Source organism: Coenobita brevimanus, chromosome 94 (genome assembly GCF_032717465.1).
Source record: "Coenobita brevimanus isolate Jiangsu-jjx chromosome 94, ASM3271746v2, whole genome shotgun sequence".
Lineage (NCBI taxonomy): Eukaryota > Metazoa > Arthropoda > Malacostraca > Decapoda > Coenobitidae > Coenobita > Coenobita brevimanus.
Window position 1 is genome coordinate 10,189,426 of NC_137047.1, and position 13,838 is coordinate 10,203,263.

General features: G+C 40.5%; 2 non-coding genes across 2 annotated transcripts; one reads left to right on the top strand and one right to left on the bottom strand.

Annotated features, from left to right (window-relative positions):
* Positions 1–3,054: 3,054 nt before the first annotated feature.
* On the top strand, positions 3,055–3,126 carry TRNAP-AGG (transfer RNA proline (anticodon AGG)). The gene has a single exon. It is a non-coding gene; the product is annotated as a tRNA-Pro (tRNA).
* A 9,575-nt stretch (positions 3,127–12,701) lies between these two features.
* TRNAP-AGG (transfer RNA proline (anticodon AGG)) lies at positions 12,702–12,773 on the bottom strand. Its single transcript has one exon. It is a non-coding gene; the product is annotated as a tRNA-Pro (tRNA).
* Between the last annotated feature and the right edge of the window lie 1,065 nt (positions 12,774–13,838).

Consider the following 13,838-nt stretch of genomic DNA (forward strand, 5'->3'; position numbering starts at 1 on the left):
TGAGGCGAGTGTGTCCGCTGCTCTGCTCGACACCTGGAGGATAAGGAATCTTGATTTCCTTCACCAGCCACTATTATTTAAGCCAATGCAATGCCACAGTGCTGTCAGGACTGCTCAAGTGCGAAAGGAAAGGAGGGAATAAGAATAATAATAACCTGCACTCATCACTGACTGCCGCTGTGTTGTCCTTGAAACTATTAGTGAGGGCCACAGCGATTCTCTGACTCCGGAAGACGGGGAGGAGCAATGAATGAAATTATACCTATTTATCAAAGATATAAATCGGGTCAACACTGCTGTAACCTCCCTAACTGTGAGTATAATTTCCTCTCACTGAATTATTACCTGCGCTGAGATTTCGAAGCAGGAGATGCAAATACAATCTCTCGCTGTCACGTTCCCTGCGCTGTTCCTTCCTAAGTTCATTAGTGCTTGAGGGAGAGTCACACGCTTCTCAGATAGTGGAGGATAGAAACACCTCCTTCCACCCCTTGATAATGGATTTCCTCTTCGTTTACTGTTCTTATCCAATTAGTATCCTCCAATGACAAGGGAGGAAGACGAGGTAAGGGAAGGAGATGGGTTGTAAGGATCGAGTATTGGGTTTCGGAAGGACAAATATTACATACACTATCGCATTTATGGACAGTTATGGAATAAAGGTAACAAGAAATAGTAAGGGTTGGGTAAGGGCATGTATGGATGAAAGGTAACACAAGGCAGATAACAAATGTATAGGACAGATGTGGAAAGGTATGGATTAAAGGCAACACGAGACAGATAACAAACTGATGGGACTGGTGTGGAAAGGTATGAATTAAAGGTAACAGGAGGCAGATAAGAAGTGTATGAGTCACGTGTGGACAGGCAGGGATTAAAGGTAACACGAGACAGATAAAATGAATGGGACAGGTGTGGTCTGGATTAAAGGTAACAATACACAGATAACAAATATATGGGACGGGTGAGTGGAATTTATGAACCACTTTAAGTAACTGTCGCATGTTTACTCTGGTCATCTCTCTTCTGAACTCTGTGCCTGCATCTCTCTTCCATTATGGCGGGCACACAACACCAGTCTAGCTACACTATCTCACTGTCTTTCTCTCCAACTGGCAATATAAATCGTTAACTGGTACTCTCTGTCCTTTATGTACAGTCGCCAGCAGAAGTCCTGTCGCCCCTCCTGCCCCTCTCACCATAGGCTCTGATATTTAGCCTCTATGAATCTCCAGCACCGACACTGACGACTTTATTTGGCAACAGATCATTGTCATCAACTTATTTGCTTCCCATTTTCCAAACCATATCATCAAAATCCACAGACAGAAAAGCAGCAGAGGTGACAGAACTTCTGCTACCGATAGTACACTACTGGTAAGCTCTAAAACTGCCTTCCTAAGTCTGTTTTTCCCGACGACTATGACCTCCACACACTAAACACACTGTATCCAGGCATCTTAAAATGAACGGATCTTAATTTTGGACTTCTTTTTATTACTTTTTTTTTTTTTTTAGGGAGGCGTTTGCAGACTTGAAACTTTCCCTTTTTATTTATTTTACATTTAAAACTGAACAGGAAACAGGTGACTGGAATGTGCAGCATCACCACTTTCCCACTTTAAAAATCGACGCTACTCGTTGCACTGCCTGTGATGAACAAGTCCTCGCTCACAGTATCACGCCATCACCCGTCTCTTTTTGCTTTCACCGCCGCCTTCCGCACGACTGCCGGTGAGCAAGGGAACCAGAAATTGGAACGATTGTTAGTGTAGTTACTGGGAGGAAACGATGTGGGTAGATTGACGAGAACAGGCAGGTGGGACTGGGGTGGGAGTGGAAGAGATTTATCTGAGGCAGAGGAGGGAATAGGTATGCAACAATCCGCGGGTGGCGATAGGAAGTTAATTTTATGGAAAACTTAATCATTTATTCTCTCTCTCTCTCTCTCTCTCAATCCCGCTGCTTCCCTCCCTCCCTCTCACCTCGTCACATATACATTTTTCATTTGTTTCTCGTCTTTTCATACATGACGAGAGTCCACGTCGGACCGAAACTGCTGAATCTTCACAATGAACACAATTTTAGCACATGGGTATATTCCCTTCATATGAAGATGATAACGACAATGATAATGATAATGATGCCGATGACGATAATGACAGTAATACTGAAAATGATGAAGACGACGAAGATGACGATGGAGATGATGACAATAACGACGGCCATTATGACGGCTAAAATGATAATGATGAAGACGATAAAGGTGATGACAATGACGATAATAAAACTAATGTATTATGATGATGACGACAATATTGTCGATGACGATGATGCTTCCGGCCACTGAAACAGGATACAAAGTACTGTATAGTGTTTCAGAGTCCTTCGTCCCGTGTTTCAGAATGTATAGCACAGCGGGTCTTTCGATATTTTTTTTTTTTATTGGCTGTACAGTAATGGGTTTCTGATGGCCTTACTCGATGCCCTGGTTGTGGTGGTGGTGTGGTAGCTGTGGTTGCGGTCAGGATGTGGCGTGGCGTGTGGTGAGGCTGTAGTGAATGTTGTGGTGGAAATGTGCTGGTGGTGGATTTGTAGTTGTGGTTGTGGTGTGCGTGTAGTGAGGCTATGGTGGGGCTGAAGAGACTGTGATTGTGGTGTGGATCTGGTATTACTGAGATGTGAAAGGTGATTATGATGAGGGTGTGGTGTACATGTTGTGTGGTACAGATGTGGTATGTGATATGGACGCTGTAATAGTGTGTGTGTGTGTGTGTGTGTGTGTGTGTGTGTGTGTGTGTACGGTCCAATGTATTTTCCCTCGTGCTGTATTCCCTTCCTGCCTTGCACTGTCGTCCATCTAACTGTATTTTTATATATTACACTTCATACTGTATTCTACTACTGTATCTTCCTAGGTCGCACTTTATTCCATCACATCACTATAAGATTCTTCCAGTTGTAGTTCCTTCCGTTCTCTTGTATTCCGTCCCCACCTATATTTATTTTTATCTTATTATCGTTATCTCTTCCCAAAATAACTCTTCTTTCACCGGCCTGATGGTCTAGGGGTATGATTCTCGCTTAGGGTGCGAGAGGTCCCGGGTTCAAATCCCGGTCAGGCCCAGCGATATATTTTTGTTACCTGACAGTTGTGAAAGTGGCGGGACTGGTTACCCGGAAAGACCCGCCTTGTACTGGTTTCGGGGATGCTCTCGCCTCGCCATACACCAAATTCCGAAGTTCGATCTCCTTTTTTTACTTATAAGTTTCTCCCTTTTATTCTCTGCTGTTATTCGTTTTTCGTTTGCATATTTCTGTTCTATATGGCAGAAAACAAAGTTCATTTTTTTTTCGAACCGGTTTCTCCTTTTTCTGATCTACATCAAAATCTAAGTTCACCTGGTTTTTTATCACTTTCTTAGTTTTCATGCTATACCACGAAAACCAAAGGTCACTTTTTTTTCTAAATAGTTTCTCATTTTTCCTGTAATAAATTCAAATCCACATTTTTTCTAATCAGTTTCTCTTTTCTTTTGTTCTGTACACAAAAATCTAAAGTTCACCCATTTTTTTTTTTTTTTCCTGTTCTATACACCAATAGTCAAAGTTCGCTTTTTTTTCTTCTAAACAATTTCTCATTTTCATTTCCGTTCTATACACCAAAACGTTCCTATTTTTTTTCTAATCAGTATACACCACATTCCAGTTCACTTTTATCAGTTTCTCGTATTTCTTTTTCGTCACTATTTCTCACCGTAAAACCTACTACTTTGCGAATACGATACTCTGCTCATCAAAACGCAGTGTTCATCTATTTTCATTCATTTTGTATTTTATTTATTTATTTCGGGACGTGGAAATCTCCCTGTACGCCATAATTTAATGTTCACCTATATTTATTATTTATTTATTTATTTATTCAGTTTTATTTTAGGGATGTGGTACTCCCCCAGCAGGTCTTATTCAATGTTCACCTATATTTCTTTTATTTATTTATTTTATTCCATTTTATGGATGTGGTTATCTCCCTGCACGCCATAATTCAATGCTCACCTATTTTTATCAACTTCATCCCCTACCAGGCGGCAGCGTTAGCCTATTTTATGATAAAGTCCAAGGATCCCCATTTTCTTTCCTGTCGAACCCTTTTTTTTTAAGTCACCCCTCACGAAACGAAATATTAGGGAACGGAAAGAGAGGTGGAATTTCCCTACTTATTCTTTGTTTTTAGAGCTTTATTGTCCTCCTTCTTAACCATATGTTTATCCTGGTGTCGTTTTCATTTCCGCACCTCCCTCTCATCTTCGTTGTGTTTCCTCTCTTCCTAATATACCAATGTTCTTGTTCCTTTCTTGTATTCTTTCAACCGCATTCCTTTCATTCCTAGTTTTCTTGCTATTACTGCTCCTCTCTCTCTCTCTCTCTCTCTCTCTCATAATGGATATAACTGTACTCCCAGCCAGTGATTCCTCTCGCTCTCTCTCTCTCTCTCGCTCTCTCTCAATCTACCACCATACAACGAATATATATGATCGAAAAGAGTAAGACAGGGTGGAAGTGAAGTTAGCAGGGGAGTGAAAGATAAAAATGGTAGATTACTAGTGGAGAAGGGAGAAAAAGTGAGCAGATGGAGAGAACACTTTAAGGAATTGTTGAACGTGGAGGATGGAAGTAATGCGAGTATAAGTGGCTGGGGAATGGCTGGAAGAAGGAGGGAGGTGAGAAGACAGGAAGAAATCAGTAGGATAGAAGTTGTGGAAGCAATGAAGAAAGTTAAATCAGGGAAAGCCCCAGGAATTGATGGAGTGTGTGGTGAAATGCTGAAGCATGGGGGAGAGATAGTAGCAGAATGGATGTGGAAGATGTGCAGATTGGCCTGGGAGGAAGGTAGAGTCCCGGAGGATTGGAAGTCAGGTATAATTATTCCCTTGTACAAAGGAAAAGGGGAAAAAGAAGTGTGTGGTAATCATAGGGGCATTTGTCTTCTTAGTATAATAGGAAAAGTATATGGTAGGATACTTATTGACAGAGTTAGAGAAAGAACAGAGAAATTAGTTGGAGAAGAACAGGGAGGCTTTAGGAAGGGAAGAGGTTGTGTAGATCAGATATTCATTCTCAGATCTTTAGTGGAAAAGTTTCTAGAGAAGGGAAAGAAGTTGTATGCGGCTTTCATGGATTTGGAGAAAGCATATGACAGGGTGGATAGACTAGGATTGTGGAAAGTGTTAAGAATATATGGAATAGATGGGAAGTTGTTGAATGCTGGGAAGAGTTTGTACGATGGTGCGAAGGCTACAGTGCGTGTGGATGGTGAACTAAGTGAATTTTTCTCTTTGAAAGTTGGGTTGAAACAGGGATGTGTCATGTCTCCATGGTTGTTCAATCTGTACATGGATGGGGTAATAAAAGAGGTACAAGGTAGGGTAGTAGATGTTGGAGTGGCCCTGGTGAGAGAGGATAGTGTTTGGAAACTCCCTGTACTGTTGTTTGCAGATGATACCGTGTTGTTGAGTGAAGACGAAGGGGAGCTGCAAGGCTTGGTGGATGAGTTTGAGAGAGTGTGTAAGAAACGGAATCTAAAGGTGAATGTAGGGAAGAGTAAAGTGATGGTCTTTGAGAGAGGTGAAGTCAGTGAATGTACAGTGAGGTTGGATGGTGAGGAATTGGAAAATGTGAGTACGTTTAAGTACTTGGGTAGTGTGATGAGTAAGGATGGAGGTTTGGAGGGCGAAGTGCTTGAAAGGGTACAGCAGGGAAGAAAGGTTGCTGGTTCTTTGAAAGCAGTGATAAGAAACAGGGAAGTGAGCATGGAAGTGGAAAAGTTACTACATGACAGTATTGTGATACCAACTCTAACGTACGGAAGTGAAGCTTGGACGTTGTTGGAAGGACACAAGTCAAGAGTGAGAGCAGTGGAAATGAGTTATTTAAGAGGAGCCTGTGGAGTCACATGGAGAGACAGGCTGACGAATGAGGATATAAAGGAGCGTTGTGGTGTTGATGTGGATGTGATAGGAAGCGTTATGAGGAACACACTGAGGTGGTTTGGCCATGTGGAGAGGATGGAGGGTCAAAGACTGACGAAGAGAGTGTATGTGTGTGAGGTGGAGGGGGAAAGAGGGAGGGGGAGGCCGAGGATGAGATGGAGAGATGGGGTGGAGAGGTATATGAGAGAGGGGGGTGTGACTTGGGAGCAGGGGAGTGAAATGGCGGGGGACAGGGCGACTTGGAGGCGATTTGTTTGTGGCCACCCCAAACGGGATTGAGGCGTCTGGCAATAGATAGATAGATAGATAGAATACTGATAACGATACCGATAACAAAGGTAATACAATTAACCTGTATATAATTGAGGAACAATAATCATACAGACGTAATCTTATCAATAAAGTGACTGGACCGAAGACTAAGATAATTTATAAGGATATTTCTGGCATCTATAATGGACAGGGAGTGTAATAGAAGAAATACCTCCTTATTTCGCACCTTAAGACAATAATAACTAAAAAGCACTCTCAGAGCGCATACATCCGCCAATGCCATTGCCATTAAAAAGGATCCGGATCCGTATCCGTGGATATAGGATCCGGATCCGGATGCGGATCCGCTCCAAAATTTAATCATTTCTTCATTGGCCCATGGCTCACCTTTCAAAAAATTTCATCGAAATCCGTTCATAACTTTTAAAGTAAAGTTGCTCACAGATAGACAAGCAAACAAATCAACACAGGCAAAAACATAATCTCCTTGGAGGAGGTAATAATAATAATAATAATAATAATAATAATAAAAATACCGGTAATAATAAAAATAAACCACAACACCCACCTAAAAGACGGGGTGAGGCAGGATTATTAAAAAAAAAAAATCATAAAATTTGGAGAACCATCAAAGAGGTGTGGGTTCACTGAAATTGGCCACACTATCATTCGTGCATCATTTAAATATTAAAAAATGTAATGAATAAATGAATAAAAAAAATACATCGAAGCTCCCTAGGCTCCGATACTAGCAGATAAATATACACGACTCACTACACGCATCATCATCATCATCACCTCTATGCACTTGTACTTACCAAAACGTCGCATCAAGTTCCTCTCCTATGATATCGTACATTTGCCTGGAAAAGTAATAAAAAGCAATAATGTAATAGAGAGTAATAAAAATAATAAAAATAAAGTAATAAAGAGTAATAAAGGTAATAAAAATAAAGTAATAAAGAGTAATAAAGGTAATAAAAATAATAAAAAGTAATGAAGTACTGAAAGTAATTATAATGTAATAAAATGTAATAAAGTAATAAGAGATTAGTAATAAAAGATTAGTGTCTGGAAAAGTAGTGCACTGACAATGGCTGATGTTGCTACTGAGTTTTTTGTGATGCTATTTGTGTTATTCCTGTTATTGTTGGATGTATTCTGGATCACGTGCCGGTAATTTTGTACCTAATTACACAAACCGAATTACATATTGGTCTGTAAGCATGTAACTTAGTTTATGGTTAAGAGTGAAGAGATTCAAAAGCACTTATGTATCATGCTTTGGACTCTGAAAGATGCGTTGATGCGTTCACAAATGCTTTATCTCTGTGACTCTTCCCTGGTTTCTATGGTTCACAGTCTCTCCCGGCAATAAAAAAATAAATAAATAAATAAACAAATAAACAAACAAGCCTTCTTCACATAACGACAGTTGTAAATAAGTTTGTCGAGCAAATATAATGGGGCGTAAAACTGACGGCATGATCGCTGTGTTTGTTGAAGGAAGAGTAGGTAATGCCACCGCACTGACAAACCATGAGATATAATCCACTGAAGTTATGTTGAACTGTTGGAATATTAAGTCCCATGATTGATAATCCCTTGAATTTATGTAGAACTGTTGGAATATTAAGTCAAATTCACCTATTTCTTCGTACATTAATTGCATATTGGTAATCTGAGTTTAAGATGTCTACTCGTGGCTACCGTGATCTCTGTGGAAAGTATGAGAAAGAAAACATCCTGTATATTCCTTAGCTAAATGCATAACGGGGAAACGTATCACGGGAAATCATCTTTACGAGGAAAAGACATCTCAAATGCTCCATACCAGTCAAACCAAGACCCCGGCGGCGCAGTTCTAAAAATATATCCTTTAGATGATACGTAGCACTGCAAGAATATTCTGTCCTCCTCTGATCCGAATGTCAATTTCTGCGAAGGAACAAAACTATTTCCATCACTCTGCCATCCATAACTCTCCCTCTCTCTCCTATTCTGTGTCTTGGTTGCTGGTATTCTGCTTCCCTCTGGCCTTCCAGCCTCGAGACCTTAATGCTCTTTTCTCAGTATTCTGTCACTACAATTCTTTTTCTTTCCGAGTTGATCCTGAGAGAAAGAGAGAGAGAGAGAGAGAGAGAGAGAGAGAGACACACACACACACACACACACACACACACACACACACACACACACACACAGCCACTACCATTAACTTCATGCCTCATCTACATAAGTGGGGGGCCGAGTCTAGTCCTGCAGCTAATTTACCTCTTCGTGAGCACATTTTACCTGCATAATAAGGAGGGCCGTGAAGGTAAGAACTGACGAGGTGTGGGAGGGAGTGTCATGCAGTATTTGGTGCTGTGTGAGTGTGTCATGCACACACACACACACACACACACACACACACACACACACACACACACACACACACACAAAAGCCAAGGGAAAAATAAAATCCAAATTGCCAAAAAAAAAAAAAACAAGTGCAGCATAGATAAAGCTCCAAATGATACAATAATTATGAAAATACTAACAACTACAAACAGAAATGGAAAGTCTTCAGTATATACAATAATGGACATCGAAAAAAGTCACGCAAAAACACTGACAAAAATTACGGAAAACTCAAACTGCAATTTAAAAAATCCAAATAACAAAAGAAAAACGAATTGAAGGCAAGTAAAAAAAAAAACAACAACAACAACAGAATATACAGAGGTGGAAAAAAAATTAAAATACGAACACAGTCACAGAATAATATAATGAGACAATAAACACACAGAATAAACTTAAAAATAAACACAAGAATCAACTTAGAAATAAACAAAGAATAAACCTAAAAATAAACAAAGAATAAACCTAACAATAAGCACAAAGAATATACCTACAAATAAACAAAAAAAAAACAAAAAAACAATAAGCCTAAAATTAAACACAAAGAAAAAGCTTAATAATAAACTCGAACGAATAAGCCTAAACACAAAGCATAATCCTACATCAAAATTATACGCCAAATCCACGCTCCAATTTTTCTCTGGCTGGATCATAACGTGCCTAGTTACGACCAGGATAGAGCCACTGTCTTTATTTTTAATGCATATACCCCGGCTATGTTTTAACGCAGCCAGTGACAAGAGAGACGGAAAATGGAGTCGCCCAGTTCTATCATCATTTTATTTTTATTTTATCACTTTTTTATGTGTCAAATTCTGGGGGTCTGTATTCTCGTTGATTAAGGAAGCTCCCTTGCACCTTTTCCTTAGCGATTTATTTTTGGATACGGCTACTTAACGTCAATGTGTGAGAGATTTACGCTGAAAATGGTGGGACTGGAATGAATTAAATGACACAGATGATACAAAGAAATATGAAACAAAATAATTCGCTAGGGAAGAGATGTTAGGAACCTTCCTTACCCGACGAGAATACGGGCTTGGATTTTGTCTAGCTATTTAGATATTTACTTTTCCCCTAAACTGAGAATAATTGTCTGGCGGGAATAGGTGTGTGTGTGTGTGTGTGTGTGTGTGTGTGTGTGTGTGTGTGTGTGTGTGTGTGTGTGTGTGTGTGTGTGTGTGTGTGTGTGTGTGTGTGTGTGTGTGTGTGTGTGTGTGTGTGTGTGTGTGTGTGTGTGTGTGTGTGTTTCCCGGCAAGTCTGGTTAAATAATGTCACTCTAGATACCCTTGACCATTTCCCCCTCCCACGCATCTCTCTAATGGCTTTGGCCGTTCTAAATCCTCATGAGAGAGAGAGAGAGAGAGAGAGAGAGAGAGAAAGATTGCCCAGTATCTGCAGCAAAACTTTACTGTGCGATTTTTTTTTTTAAGTACGGATTTCAGCCATTTTTCTCATGAGAGCAGTTTTGTTTTGTAATATTTCCTTTTTATCCTCTAAAGGTTTCCTGTAACCCAGGAACGCTGGGTGGCAACCATATAACCAAATAACGGGGTGATGTGGAGCCTACTATGGTGCCCTGTTAACTGGGTGGAGAGTCGTAAATGCGGCATTCATCCAGGAACTAAACCTGCACACTCCTCTCAGTCCCTGGCAGTTGTTTGCCGCACGGGAACATCAGATTACTGCACGAAACGGCCCCACAGGGGCAACTGGTCGCTTGAGGTTAATGTGTCTGCTTGGCCAGACAGACTGGAGTTACTCAACAGCAAGAACAACAAAAATAACAACTGCATGAAGAAATATTACGTACAATAGGCAATGTCTTGATATTTACATGGAAATCTTGACAATATTATTAATTAATTCAAAATGCTCAATTAACAGTGTCTGTAATACTCATGCTAATGATAAATGATGATGATGATGGAAGGAACTCTACATGCATGTGTATATTTCCGCAGTGCAAGAGTGTGGAGTTTACTGGCAGATTTTATATTTGGGTGCCTACACTGACTCCTTCTGTTTGTTGCCAATGATATTAATAGATATAGCTACGTGTGGCTGGAGTGACATCAAAGAGGTTGTTGAATGTTTGATGGCCCATATGTGTCGTGTGGTGAGAAATGGAGAGCCTGGGTGGTTTTATTCGCTATTTTGTCTGTTTAAGAAATGATACTGCTGTTTCCTGTACAATAAATGTCTTAAAACTGATTGGCACTAAGGATTCCATGCACATAAAGTGAAATCTGACACACACACACACACACACACACACACACACACACACACACACACACACACACACACACACACACACACACACACACACGCACACGCACAAGGAGAGACAAGGAGAGAGAGAGAGAGAGAGAGAGAGAGAGAGAGAGAGAGAGAGAGAGAGAGAGAGAGAATGTGAGAGAGAAATTACGTCTTGTGCCAGTAAGGGGTTACTAAAATACAATAATTATGCACATTTACTGACACGGTTAAATACGAGGATCCAGTTTGGGCCATAATTACTGTCTCCCAGAAATAAACTCTTTTACAGTATGTGGGTATAATCCTAAATCACCCTATGGTATACCAAGGCCAGAAAAAATAGAGGTAGCGATGAGTGTGAGGTGTGGGCCCGTAGATGAACAAGCAGGATTTCAGGTTATTCTTAAGGACTCCATATTACTACTGGGTGCTTTACTGGGAGATGGTTGTGTTACACTCTCGGAGTCTAGCACCTCTGTCTCTCATAAAATCATACCAGGGATAAGGTAAGAGAGTTTCCTTAGTGTGTAACCCAGTGTCAAGCCTACGTTGTGTGCACATAAAACAGTCTTCTATGCAGATTTGGGCGGATGTTTGTTACCTGGTCGTCATGACTCAGATGATGCCAGAGTGTCATGAACTGCCAGTGGCTGCTGCCTCTTGCCAAATCTGCTGAGAAGACTGTCTTATGTGTACACAACATATTCATGTCATTGGGTGATACACAAAGGAAACTTTCTTACCTTTTCCCTGAATGTGACAGTTGCTAGACTCCGAGAGTGTAACACAACCCTCTACCAATAAAGCATCCTGCAGTAATACGGAGTTTTTAAGAAAAATCTGAAATCCTGATGGTACATCTACGAGCCTACATCTCACAAGATGACGACGACGACGACAACGACGATGATGATGATGACGATGATGATGTGGAGGTGGAAGTGAAAGAAGAGGAGGAGGATAACGATAACGATGACGACAATAATCATGATGACAGTGATAAGCATAGCACCCAGTAAAAAACACCACAATACTTTGGACTCTCGCTCTTTTCCCGATAAAGGCAGAAAAGGACGGAGTGAGAGAGGGGGAAAAAAATCAGTTTCCTTCCTCTAGCTGTAAAAGATCTCAGAAAGGCAGTGTCAGTCCGTTCCCGGAGGCGTGTAAGGGGTCCTCTTCTGGTGTCGGGTTTCTCACTTAAGAGAATTGAGAAAGTAGGTCGTCTTGTGGTTTTTCTTTGACTTTTGACTTTGTATCTTATCTGAGAGAGAGAGAGAGAGAGAGAGAGAGAGAGAGAGAGAGACTGTCATGAAATATGAAAACTATGAATGGGAGTTAATAACGGAATAAAAGTATTTATAACAATCAGAGAAAAATATGAAGAACGAAAGTAAATGAGGAATGAAAGTAAATGAAGAATGAAGAAAAATGATGCAATAATTGGGTAAAATATGACCTACATATTGCGCACTGATCATCATCATCATCATCATCATTACTGTAACAACCAGAGTCCTACATTACGAGAAGACGCGAGATTATAAGCAACCGTCATCCACATCATTAACGGATAGTGACTGTCCTACGCCCTTGATGGCTCCGCACGACACAGATACACAACACTCTCCTGTCACCTCTTGGAGATTCAAACCCATGCGCTTCTTCATCCTGACTGCTTACTAGGCCTACCTCAGACCACTATCCCCAAATTTCAAACACTAAAGACACCGCAGACCACAACACCACAAGGCGTCCTGCAAAAACACATCTCTGGGCCTGACCGGGATTTGAACCCGGGACCTCTCGCACCCTAAGCGAGAATCATACCCCTAGACCATCAGGCCGGTGAAATGTTTATCCCTTCATTACGATGACATTTTTGTTGATTATCATTACTATTAAGATAACTACTATTATTACTGTTGTTACTACTACTACTACTACTACTATTCTTTCCACTGAGATGTTTAAACTGAGTATTATGCAAGACAAAACTAGACGATTTTATTCAGCTGAGGGAGCTTTTGTCAGTGTGAGAATTTACATAACCTCCTCAGAACTGTGATGTCTTTCTTATTACAGTTACTTTTTATTACACCCATATAGTTTAATGACAGGAAAATCTCTCATAATTAAGGCCAGAAAGTATATCCTATGATAACAGAGAGAGAGAGAGAGAGAGAAAGCGTTACCGGACTGATGGAAAGCTTGCTTATCATTTTCTCCGTCACAGATTCAGGCATAATTTTTTTCACTTAAGCTGACACCAAATGATTTTATTTGGCTAAGGGGAAATATCGGTGTCAAATGGTTCACCCGGCTTCTGAACCGGTAATGTGACACTGGTTTGGGCGAGAAGGGTCATAGTTAGGGAATTAGCAAGTGTCATATGAATCCTTTTGTTTACTTTTTCTTCAGTCAGACGATTTTATGCAGGTTAGCCAAGACCTCGAGTAGCGAAGGGTTAAAGGAGACAAATAATTTCAGACACCGTCATCATCACCACCACCACCACCACCACCACCACCATTATCATCATCATCATCATCACCATCATCATTATTATCATCATTCTCAAGCAATTCTCGACTAAAGATGGGTTGGCAGGATTCAGAAATAGAAAAAGGAGGACAACTATCAACAGAGTGCACTATAAAATGGGGCATACATACAGACAAACATTTACATATCACCTACTCATTTAGAATTTTCCTGACTACACACCTGTCCATTCACACCTAATCAGCAACTTGGATTCATAATTAACTCTACATACTTACAACTTATTTACATCTGATTTGGACATAATTTACACACATCCCTCATACTCATCACACTTGTCCAAATACTCATACTCAAAATCCCACACACCCTTCACACCTGGCCACATAATCATACTCACACACACC